We start from the raw sequence: 12,908 nt of genomic DNA, 5'->3' as shown, positions 1-12,908 counted from the left end.
AGCTTTTGGTAGACCGCGCAACAATCTTTTTTGTGATTTTCTTGAGTCTTCTAAAGCAATACTTAGCGGGGACATTTCACTTTGGACAATCTTGTGGCAATGGATTCTTACTCTTCTAAAAACATGATCATGCGATCCAAAGCATTTAGTATTAGCAGACTATAGTTTTAACCACCCTCTGGTTTAGGAGTGTTTTCGACTCAATAATAAATGTGAAGTGAATATGGGCTGAGCATTTCCCTGTGCTGAACTTGTGAACATCTCCTTTGCCAATTCACTGTAAAGAGCCATTACACTTCCCACTGCCAACAATTGTTCCCAAAACAATAGGACATACATTTTTTGATTGCAAATGAACAGTCCAAAAACAATGGAGCAGGTGAAAGTGTTTGTGATTGGTACATAACAAATCACTTCAAGTGATTGTCAGAATGAGTGAAGTCATGTCATTAAGGGTGGAGCCTTTAGCAGGTGGAGACATTTCACTTTAGACACTTGTGGCAACAGATAGTTTGTCAAGTGGCTATAGCATTAGACAGGATATAAACTTCACGCTGCTCCAAAGCATTGCATTTAGCAGAGGATGGTTTTCGATCCATCGACCAAACATTGTGGGAATTTTTGGGAACCTATGGCAACCAAGGTTCCAGCAGCTTATGATTTGCAAAGTTAAGCTTTTGGTAGACCGTGCAACAATCTTTTTTGTGATTTTCCTGATTACCTCCAAGAATGTTGAAGGAGTCTATTAACGCAATACTTAGCGGGGACATTTCACTTTGGACAATCTTGTGGCAATGGATTCTTAGTCTTCTAAAAACATGGTCATGCGATCCAAAGCATTTAGTATTAGCAGACTATAGTTTTAACCACCCTCTGGTTTAGGAGTGTTTTCGACTCAATAATAAATGCTTAGTTGACATTAGACACTTGTGCCAACGAATGAGCATTTCACATTGAACACTTGTGGTTTTTTTTTCCTTCACCAAGCTATGTTGTAAGACTTCTATGCAAATTATAAGTATATGTCAGGACATCAGATGCATTGCTTTACCAGAGATGTGACATTCGCAAATGGCAGTGGTGGGATTTGAACGAAATCGTGTCATTAAGGGTGGAGACGTTTAACATTAGACACTTATTGCAACACATAGTTTGTCAAGTGGATATAGCACTAGACAGGATATAGACTTCACACTGATCCAAAGCATTGTATATAGCAGAGGATTGTTTCGATCCATCGACCTCAGGGTTATGGGCCCAGCACGCTTCCGCTGCGCCACTCTGCTCTTCTTTTCATACACAACGGCTGGAAAATCAACACCCTTCACTCTATGTCTTATTTCTCTAGCATCATTTATTTTAGAAGATTGTAACCAGCAGCAAGTGAGTAGGTTTAGGTCTGTCAATATGGGCTGAGCATTTACCTGGGCTGAACTTGTGAACATCTCCTTTTGCATATTCACTGTAAAGAGCATTACCCCTCCTCTGGGTTATGGGCCCAGCATGCTTCGGCTGTGCCACTCTGCTCTTCTTTTTTTAGATGCAAGGGTTGGAAAATCTGTGGTTCAAACATTGTGGGAATGTTTGGGAACCTATGGCAACCAAGGTTCCAACAGCTTATGGGTTGCAAAGTTAAGCTTTTGGTAGACCGCGCAACAATCTTTTTTGTGATTTTCTTGAGTCTTCTAAAGCAATACTTAGCGGGGACATTTCACTTTGGACAATCTTGTGGCAATGGATTCTTACTCTTCTAAAAACATGATCATGCGATCCAAAGCATTTAGTATTAGCAGACTATAGTTTTAACCACCCTCTGGTTTAGGAGTGTTTTCGACTCAATAATAAATGTGAAGTGAATATGGGCTGAGCATTTACCTGTGCTGAACTTGTGAACATCTCCTTTTGCATATTCACTGTAAAGAGCCATTACACTTCCCACTGCCAACAATTGTTCCCAAAACAATAGGACATACATTTTTTGATTGCAAATGAACAGTCCAAAAACAATGGAGGAGTTGAAAGTGCTTGGTATATTACGAATCACTTCAAGTGATTGTCAGAATGAGTGAAATCATGTCATTAAGGGTGGAGACGTTTAACTTTAGACACTTATTGCAACGCATAGTTTGTCAAGTGGATATAGCACTAGACAGGATATAGACTTCACACAGATCCAAAGCATTGCATTTAGCAGAGGATGGTTTCGATCCATCGACCTCTGGGTTATGGGCCCAGCACGCTTCCGCTGCGCCACTCTGCTCTTCTTTTCGTACACAACAGCTGGAAAATCAACACCCTTCACTCTATGTCTTATTTCTCTAGCATCATTTATTTTAGAAGATTGTAACCAGCAGCAAGTGAGTAGGTTTAGGTCTGTCAATATGGGCTGAGCATTTACCTGGGCTGAATTTGTGAACATCTCCTTTTGCATATTCACTGTAAAGAGCATTACCCCTCCTCTGGGTTATGGGCCCAGCATGCTTCCGCTGTGCCACTCTGCTCTTCTTATTTTAGATGCAAGGGTTGGAAAATCTGTGGTTCAAACATTGTGGGAATGTTTGGGAACCTATGGCAACCAAGGTTCCAACAGCTTATGGGTTGCAAAGTTAAGCTTTTGGTAGACCGCGCGCAACAATCTTTTTGTGATTTTCTTGAGTCTTCTAAAGCAATACTTAGCGGGGACATTTCACTTTGGACAATCTTGTGGCAATGGATTCTTACTCTTCTAAAAACATGATCATGCGATCCAAAGCATTTAGTATTAGCAGACTATAGTTTTAACCACCCTCTGGTTTAGGAGTGTTTTCGACTCAATAATAAATGTGAAGTGAATATGGGCTGAGCATTTACCTGTGCTGAACTTGTGAACATCTCCTTTTGCATATTCACTGTAAAGAGCCATTATCACTTCCCACTGCCAACAATTGTTCCCAAAACAATAGGACATACATTTTTGATTGCAAATGAACAGTCCAAAAACAATGGAGCAGGTGAAAGTGTTTGTGATTGGTACATAACAAATCACTTCAAGTGATTGTCAGAATGAGTGAAGTCATGTCATTAGGGGGGTGGAGCCTTTAGCAGGTGGAGACATTTCACTTTAGACACCTTGTGGCAACAGATAGTTTGTCAAGTGGCTATAGCATTAGACAGGATATAAACTTCACGCTGCTCCAAAGCATTGCATTTAGCAGAGGATGGTTTTCGATCCATCGAACAAACATTGTGGGATTTTTTGGGAACCTATGGCAACCAAGGTTCCAGCAGCTTATGATTTGCAAAGTTAAGCTTTTGGTAGACCGTGCAACAATCTTTTTTGTGATTTTCCTGATTACCTCCAAGAATGTTGAAGGAGTCTATTAACGCAATACTTGCGGCGGGACATTTCACTTTGGACAATCTTGTGGCAATGGATTCTTAGTCTTCTAAAAACATGGTCATGCGATCCAAAGCATTTAGTATTAGCAGACTATAGTTTTAACCACCCTCTGGTTTAGAGTGTTTTTCGACTCAATAATAAATGCTTAGTTGACATTAGACACTTGTGCCAACGAATGAGCATTTCACATTGAACACTTGTGATTGTGTGTGGTGTTTTGGCAAGGACGGTACCACATTGCTACTAATCATTTTAGTTCCTTCACCAAGCTATGTTGTAAGACTTCTATGCAAATTATAAGTATATGTCAGGACATCAGATGCATTGCTTTACCAGAGATGTGACATTCGCAAATGGCAGTGGTGGGATTGAACCCACGCCTCCAGAGAGACTAGGAGCCTAAATCCAGCGCCTAGACCACTTCGGCCACACTACCTGCGTGCACCAGATCTCCACACACTGGGACCGTAACTAACGGTACACTTGTTAATTTCAGTGCGACAAACCGCCGCAAGTAAAGAGCCAATACTTTATTAATACATGTTATCAACACCCTTTAGTCTTTGTCTTATTTCTCTTATTTCTTTTTATGAAGATTGTAACCAGCAGCAAGTGAGTAGGTTTAGGTCTGTGAATATGGGCTGAGCATTTACCTGGGCTGAACTTGTGAACATCTCCTTTTGCATAATCACTGTAAAGAGCCATTACCCCTCCCACGCCAACAATTGTTCCCAAAACAATAGGACATACATTTTTGATTGCAAATGAACAGTCCAAAAACAATTGAGGAGTTGAAAGTGCTTGTGTTTGGTATATTACGAATCACTTCAAGATATTGTCAGAATGAGCGAAATCGTGTCATTAAGGGTGGAGACGTTTAACTTTAGACACTTATTGCAACACATAGTTTGTCAAGTGGATATAGCACTAGACAGGATATAGACTTCACACTGATCCAAAGCATTGTATATAGCAGAGGATTGTTTCGATCCATCGACCTCAGGGTTATGGGCCCAGCACGCTTCCGCTGCGCCACTCTGCTCTTCTTTTCATACACAACGGCTGGAAAATCAAACCTTCACTCATGTCTTATTTCTCTAGCATCATTTATTTTAGAAGATTGTAACCAGCAGCAAGTGAGTAGGTTTAGGTCTGTCAATATGGGCTGAGCATTTACCTGGGCTGAACTTGTGAACATCTCCTTTTGCATATTCACTGTAAAGAGCATTACCCCCCTCCTCTGGGTTAGGGCCGCATGCTTCCGCTGTGCCACTCTGCTCTTCTTTTTTAGATGCAAGGGTTGGAAAATCTGTGGTTCAAACATTGTGGGAATGTTTGGGAACCTATGGCAACCAAGGTTCCAACAGCTTATGGGTTGCAAAGTTAAGCTTTTGGTAGACCCGCGCAACAATCTTTTTGTGATTTTCTTGAGTCTTCTAAAGCAATACTTAGCGGGGACATTTCACTTTGGACAATCTTGTGGCAATGGATTCTTACTCTTCTAAAAACATGATCATGCGATCCAAAGCATTTAGTATTAGCAGACTATAGTTTTAACCACCCTCTGGTTTAGGAGTGTTTTCGACTCAATAATAAATGCGTTGACATTGACTGCCAACGAATAGATTTCATAGTGATGTGTGGTTTTGGCAGTACCAATTGCTATAAATTTTAGAAATAAAATAATGATCATGATTGTTTACAGAGTGTGTTTGCAGTGTTAACCACGCCTCAAGAGACTAGCTAATCCAGCAACCACTCGAACTATGTACAATTCCAACCTAATACTACACTTTAACTGGACAAACTACATTTATTATACATCAACACCCTTTCTTTTTATTCGATTATTTTGGTGTAGAATGTTGTGAATATGGGCTGAGCATTTACCTGGGCTGAACTTGTGAACATCTCCTTTGCATAATCACTGTTAAGAGCCATTACACCTCCCACTGCCAACAATTGTTCCCCAAAACAATAGGACATACATTTTTTGATTGCAAATGAACAGTCCCAAAACAATGGAGGAGTTGAAAGTGCTCATGTTTGGTATATTACAAATCACTTCAAGTGATTGTCAGAATGAGTGAAATCATGTCATTAAGGGGGGAGACGTTTAACTTTAGACCCTTATTGCAACGCATAGTTTGTCAAGTGGATATAGCACTAGACAGGATATAGACTTCACACAGATCCAAAGCATTGCATTTAGCAGAGGATTGTTTCGATCCATCGACCTCAGGGTTATGGGCCCCGCCGCTTCCACGCCGCCACTCTGCTCTTCTTTTCATACAACACGGCTGGAAAATCAACACCCTTCACTCTATGTCTTATTTCTCTAGCATCATTTATTTTAGAAGATTGTAACCAGCAGCAAGTGAGTAGGTTTAGGTCTGTCAATATGGGCTGAGCATTTACCTGGGCTGAACTTGTGAACATCTCCTTTTGCATATTCACTGTAAAGAGCATTACCCCTCCTCTGGGTTATGGGCCCAGCATGCTTCCGCTGTGCCACTCTGCTCTTCTTTTTTTAGATGCAAGGGTTGGAAAATCTGTGGTTCAAACATTGTGGGAATGTTTGGGAACCTATGGCAACCAAGGTTCCAACAGCTTATGGGTTGCAAAGTTAAGCTTTTGGTAGACCGCGCAACAATCTTTTTTGTGATTTTCTTGAGTCTTCTAAAGCAATACTTAGCGGGGACATTTCACTTTGGACAATCTTGTGGCAATGGATTCTTACTCTTCTAAAAACATGGTCATGCGATCCAAAGCATTTAGTATTAGCAGACTATAGTTTTAACCACCCTCTGGTTTAGGAGTGTTTTCGACTCAATAATAAATGCTTAGTTGACATTAGACACTTGTGCCAACGAATGAGCATTTCACATTGAACACTTGTGATTGTGTGTGGTGTTTTGGCAAGGACGGTACCACATTGCTACTAATCATTTTAGTTCCTTCACCAAGCTATGTTGTAAGACTTCTATGCAAATTATAAGTATATGTCAGGACATCAGATGCATTGCTTTACCAGAGATGTGACATTCGCAAATGGCAGTGGTGGGATTTGAACCCACGCCTCCAGAGAGACTGGAGCCTAAATCCAGCGCCTTAGACCACTCGGCCACACTACCTGCGTGCACCAGATCTCCACACACTGGGACCGTAACTAACGGTACACTTGTTAATTTCAGTGCGACAAAACCTTCGCAAGTAAAGAGCCAATACTTTATTAATACATGTTATCAACACCCTTTAGTCTTTGTCTTATTTCTCTGGCATCATTTATTTTAGAAGATTGTAACCAGCAGCAAGTGAGTAGGTTTAGGTCTGTGAATATGGGCTGAGCATTTACCTGGGCTGAACTTGTGAACATCTCCTTTTGCATAATCACTGTAAAGAGCCATTACCCCTCCCACTGCCAACAATTGTTCCCAAAACAATAGGACATACATTTTTTGATTGCAAATGAACAGTCCAAAAACAATGGAGGAGTTGAAAGTGCTCATGTTTGGTATATTACAAATCACTTCAAGTGATTGTCAGAATGAGTGAAATCATGTCATTAAGGGTGGAGACGTTTAACTTTAGACACTTATTGCAACGCATAGTTTGTCAAGTGGATATAGCACTAGACAGGATATAGACTTCACACAGATCCAAAGCATTGCATTTAGCAGAGGATGGTTTCGATCCATCGACCTCTGGGTTATGGGCCCAGCACGCTTCCGCTGCGCCACTCTGCTCTTCTTTTCGTACACAACAGCTGGAAAATCAACACCCTTCACTCTATGTCTTATTTCTCTAGCATCATTTATTTTAGAAGATTGTAACCAGCAGCAAGTGAGTAGGTTTAGGTCTGTGAATATGGGCTGAGCATTTACCTGGGCTGAACTTGTGAACATCTCCTTTTGCATAATCACTGTAAAGAGCCATTACCCCTCCCACTGCCAACAATTGTTCCCAAAACAATAGGACATACATTTTTTGATTGCAAATGAACAGTCCAAAAACAATGGAGGAGTTGAAAGTGCTCATGTTTGGTATATTACAAATCACTTCAGAGTGATTGTCAGAATGAGTGAAATCATGTCATTAAGGGTCACCAGCGGTTTCGGCCAGCGGAGCAACAACGCTATTTATTGCCAGAAAGCCCGCTGCCGACCTCGACCGCAGTCGGAGCTCCAGCCGGACACGGAGAGCCCGCGCACCGGTAGCAGCTCACCGCTAGTGTTGGTGGAATAGCAAGCTAGCGTTAGCTAACTAACCAGCTTCTAAATAAATACCTTTTAGTTATCTAAACACTTTAACAGTCAAACTGAAACACTGGCGGTGAGCTCCAGGTCCTGCAGCCGCCAGACGGACCGCTCATCAGCGGCCAAAACGATGCCAAGTTCTGCATCCCTGCCAAGACTTCCATCCATAAGGGGAAATAATGATTTTATAAGGCAAAGTAGCTACTGTTTAATTAAAATGTAGGCTATATACATTCCTTTGTCATGTTCATCAATGATGATTATAATTTTACAACGTTTAGAGACATCAATGTTTTATCAGACTATCATTTCCTTGCTACCTGGGTGCAAATCTCGGCAGCAACGAGGGTTAAGAGATGACGCATTATTCGGCAAAATGATTGCTGCGCGCCCGCGAGGTGGATGTAATTCTGCAGAAGCTATTGTTGCTGGGCGCGGGTGCAATGATTGGCAGTGAGGCACAACATCAGCAAAGCAAGCTGTGGTCATGGCCGGGGGATGTGCCGATGCTACCGGGTGCGGGGCTCTCTGTGTCCCGCTGGAGCTCCGACTGCAGGTCGAGGTCGGCAGCGAAGCTTTCTGGCAATAATAGCGATGTTGCTCCGCTGGCCGATACCCGCTGGTGACGGTCCGTCTGCGGCTGCAGGACCTGGAGCTCACCGCCAGTGTTTCAGTTTGACTGTTAAAAAGTGTTAAGATAATTAAAAGGTATTTATTTAGAATCAGGCTGGTTGGTTAGTTAGCTAACGCTAGCTTGCTATTCAACCAGGCTTCCATGTGACAGCTAAATAAGCCGGACAGAGTTGTCCCTCATCTGGCGATAGAAACCCTGCTTTCCCCGTTCTGTTGGATCAGAGCTCCACAGCCCTAAGTCCACAGGTACAAATTAGATTTTTGCACCAAATGTATCGCAACAAGTGTTGCAAAAGTCGAGCGCGAGATTCGCCTCTTTGTGATGCGCGAAAAAGCATACAGTGACAGATTCGAGAGGTTGTAATCACTGAGTTGTGGTTGTGATGGAAAATCAACCTGAGTAAAAAAAAAAAAGTACATGAGTAAATGTTGCATTACAAGTTTGCAGCTGTCATTGTGTTCATGCAAATATCAATCTACACATTTGTGAATATTTTTTCTACAAGTGCAAATTTCAATTTACAAGTTCAGATTTTTTTTACAAGCTCTCATGTTTTTTTTCTTTTTGTGACTTCAAATGTGAATAATTTTTACAAGTGCAAATTTTTATTTTACAAGTGCAAATTTTTATTTTACAAGTGCAAAATTTTTATTTTACAAGTGCAAATTTTAACATACAAGTTCAATTTTTTTGTTCTGCAAGTTCTCACATTGTATTCTACAAGCTCTCACGTTTTGCACCATATTTACCTTCATATATTTCTCCGGCATCATTTATTTTAGAAGATTGTAACCAGCAGCAAGTGAGTAGGTTTAGGTCTGTGAATATGGGCTGAGCATTTACCTGGGCTGAACTTGTGAACATCTCCTTTTGCATAATCACTGTAAAGAGCCATTACCCCTCCCACTGCCAACAATTGTTCCCAAAACAATAGGACATACATTTTTTGATTGCAAATGAACAGTCCAAAGACAATGGAGGAGTTGAAAGTGCTCGTGTTTGGTATATTACGAATCACTTCAAGTTATTGTCAGAATGAGCGAAATCATGTCGTTAAGGGTGGAGATGTTTAACTTTAGACACTTATTGCAACACATAGTTTGTCAAGTGGATATAGCACTAGACAGGATATAGACTTCACACAGATCCAAAGCATCGCATTTAGCAGAGGATGGTTTCGATCCATCGACCTCTGGTTTAGGGGCCCAGCACGCTTCCGCTGCGCCACTCTGCTCTTCTTTTCATACACAAGAGCTGGAAAATCAACACCCTTCACTCTATGTCTTATTTCTCTAGCATCATTTATTTTAGAAGATTGTAACCAGCAGCAAGTGAGTAGGTTTAGGTCTGTCAATATGGGCTGAGCATTTACCTGGGCTGAACTTGTGAACATCTCCTTTTGCATATTCACTGTAAAGAGCATTACCCCTCCTCTGGGTTATGGGCCCAGCATGCTTCCGCTGTGCCACTCTGCTCTTCTTTTTTAGATGCAAGGGTTGGAAAATCTGTGGTTCAAACATTGTGGGAATGTTTGGGAACCTATGGCAACCAAGGTTCCAACAGCTTATGGGTTGCAAAGTTAAGCTTTTGGTAGACCGCGAACAATCTTTTTTGTGATTTTCTTGAGTCTTCTAAAGCATACTTAGCGGGGACATTTCACTTTGGACAATCTTGTGGCAATGGATTCTTACTCTTCTAAAAACATGATCATGCGATCCAAAGCATTTAGTATTAGCAGACTATAGTTTTAACCACCCTCTGGTTTAGGAGTGTTTTCGACTCAATAATAAATGTGAAGTGAATATGGGCTGAGCATTTACCTGTGCTGAACTTGTGAACATCTCCTTTTGCATATTCACTGTAAAGAGCCATTACACTTCCCACTGCCAACAATTGTTCCCAAAACAATAGGACATACATTTTTGATTGCAAATGAACAGTCCAAAAACAATGGAGCAGGTAAAATGTGTTTGTTGGTACATAACAAATCACTTCAAGTGATTGTCAGAATGAGTGAAGTCATGTCATTAAGGGTGGAGCCTTTAGCAGGTGGAGACATTTCACTTTAGACACTTGTGGCAACAGATAGTTTGTCAAGTGGCTATAGCATTAGACAGGATATAAACTTCACGCTGCTCCAAAGCATTGCATTTAGCAGAGGATGGTTTTCGATCCATCGACCAAACATTGTGGGAATTTTTGGGAACCTATGGCAACCAAGGTTCCAGCAGCTTATGATTTGCAAAGTTAAGCTTTTGGTAGACCGTGCAACAATCTTTTTGTGATTTTCCTGATTACCTCCAAGAATGTTGAAGGAGTCTATTAACGCAATACTTAGCGGGGACATTTCACTTTGGACAATCTTGTGGCAATGGATTCTTAGTCTTCTAAGAACATGGTCATGCGATCCAAAGCATTTAGTATTAGCAGACTATAGTTTTAACCACCCTCTGGTTTAGGAGTGTTTTCGACTCAATAATAAATGCTTAGTTGACATTAGACACTTGTGCCAACGAATGAGCATTTCACATTGAACACTTGTGATTTTGTGTGGTGTTTTGGCAAGGACTGTACCACATTGCTACTAATCATTTTAGTTCCTTCACCAAGCTATGTTGTAAGACTTCTATGCAAATTATAAGTATATGTCAGGACATCAGATGCATTGCTTTACCAGAGATGTGACATTCGCAAATGGCAGTGGTGGGATTTGAACCCACGCCTCCAGAGAGACTGGAGCCTAAATCCAGCGCCTTAGACCACTCAGCCACACTACCTGCGTGCACCAGATCTCCACACACTGGGATCGTAACTAACGGTACACTTGTTAATTTCAGTGCGACAAAACCTTCGCAAGTAAAGAGCCAATACTTTATTAATACATGTTATCAACACCCTTTAGTCTTTGTCTTATTTCTCCGGCATCATTTATTTTAGAAGATTGTAACCAGCAGCAAGTGAGTAGGTTTAGGTCTGTGAATATGGGCTGAGCATTTACCTGGGCTGAACTTGTGAACATCTCCTTTTGCATAATCACTGTAAAGAGCCATTACCCCTCCCACTGCCAACAATTGTTCCCAAAACAATAGGACATACATTTTTTGATTGCAAATGAACAGTCCAAAAACAATTGAGGAGTTGAAAGTGCTTGTGTTTGGTATATTACGAATCACTTCAAGTGATTGTCAGAATGAGCAAAATCGTGTCATTAAGGGTGGAGACGTTTAACTTTAGACACTTATTGCAACACATAGTTTGTCAAGTGGATATAGCACTAGACAGGATATAGACTTCACACAGATCCAAAGCATTGCATTTAGCAGAGGATGGCGCTAATCCATCGACCTCTGGGTTATGGGCCCAGCACGCTTCGCCCGCCACTCTGCTCTTCTTTCGTACACATCAGCTGGAAAATCAACACCCTTCACTCTATGTCTTATTTCTCTAGCATCATTTATTTTAGAAGATTGTAACCAGCAGCAAGTGAGTAGGTTTAGGTCTGTCAATATGGGCTGAGCATTTACCTGGGCTGAACTTGTGAACATCTCCTTTTGCATATTCACTGTAAAGAGCATTACCCCTCCCTCTGGGTTATGGGCCCAGCATGCTCCTTGGCGTGCACTCTGCTCTTCTTTTTAGATGCAAGGGTTGGAAAATCTGTGGTTCAAACATTGTGGGAATGTTTGGGAACCTATGGCAACCAAGGTTCCAACAGCTTATGGGTTGCAAAGTTAAGCTTTTGGTAACCGCCGCAACAATCTTTTTTGTGATTTTCTTGAGTCTTCTAAAGCAATACTTAGCGGGGACATTTCACTTTGGACAATCTTGTGGCAATGGATTCTTACTCTTCTAAAAAACATGATCATGCGATCCAAAGCATTTAGTATTAGCAGACTATAGTTTTAACCACCCTCTGGTTTAGGAGTGTTTTCGACTCAATAATAAATGTGAAGTGAATATGGGCTGAGCATTTACCTGCTGAACTTGTGAACATCTCCTTTGCATATTCACTGTAAAGAGCCATTACACTTCCCACTGCCAACAATTGTTCCCCAAAAACAATAGGACATACATTTTTGATTGCAAATGAACAGTCCAAAAACAATGGAGGAGTTGAAAGTGCTTGTGTTTGGTATATTACGAATCACTTCAAGTGATTGTCAGAATGAGTGAAATCATGTCATTAAGGGTGGAGACGTTTAACTTTAGACACTTATTGCAACGCATAGTTTGTCAAGTGGATATAGCACTAGACAGGATATAGACTTCACACAGATCCAAAGCATTGCATTTAGCAGAGGATGGTTTCGATCCATCGACCTCGGTACGGGCCCCGCACACTTCGCTCCACTCTGCTCTTCTTTTACATACACAACAGCTGGAAAATCAACACCCTTCACTCTATGTCTTATTTCTCTAGCATCATTTATTTTAGAAGATTGTAACCAGCAGCAAGTGAGTAGGTTTAGGTCTGTCAATATGGGCTGAGCATTTACCTGGGCTGAATTTGTGAACATCTCCTTTTGCATATTCACTGTAAAGAGCATTACCCCTCCTCTGGGTTATGGGCCCAGCATGCTCGCTGTGCCACTCTGCTCTTCTTTTTTTAGATGCAAGGGTTGGAAAATCTGTGGTTCAA

At 41.3% G+C, this 12,908-nt stretch overlaps 4 non-coding genes across 4 annotated transcripts; all 4 read right to left on the bottom strand.

Moving 5' to 3' along the window:
• Positions 1-2,188: 2,188 nt before the first annotated feature.
• trnam-cau lies at positions 2,189-2,260 on the bottom strand. The gene has a single exon. It is a non-coding gene; the product is annotated as a tRNA-Met (tRNA).
• A 4,171-nt stretch (positions 2,261-6,431) lies between these two features.
• On the bottom strand, positions 6,432-6,513 carry trnal-uag. Its single transcript has one exon. It is a non-coding gene; the product is annotated as a tRNA-Leu (tRNA).
• A 540-nt stretch (positions 6,514-7,053) lies between these two features.
• trnam-cau lies at positions 7,054-7,125 on the bottom strand. The gene has a single exon. It is a non-coding gene; the product is annotated as a tRNA-Met (tRNA).
• Positions 7,126-10,964: 3,839 nt separating this feature from the next.
• Positions 10,965-11,046, bottom strand: trnal-uag. The gene has a single exon. It is a non-coding gene; the product is annotated as a tRNA-Leu (tRNA).
• Between the last annotated feature and the right edge of the window lie 1,862 nt (positions 11,047-12,908).

The sequence above is a fragment of the Perca fluviatilis genome, chromosome 18 (assembly GCF_010015445.1).
Source record: "Perca fluviatilis chromosome 18, GENO_Pfluv_1.0, whole genome shotgun sequence".
Taxonomy (NCBI): domain Eukaryota; kingdom Metazoa; phylum Chordata; class Actinopteri; order Perciformes; family Percidae; genus Perca; species Perca fluviatilis.
This window is presented reverse-complemented; position numbering and strand designations above follow the sequence as displayed.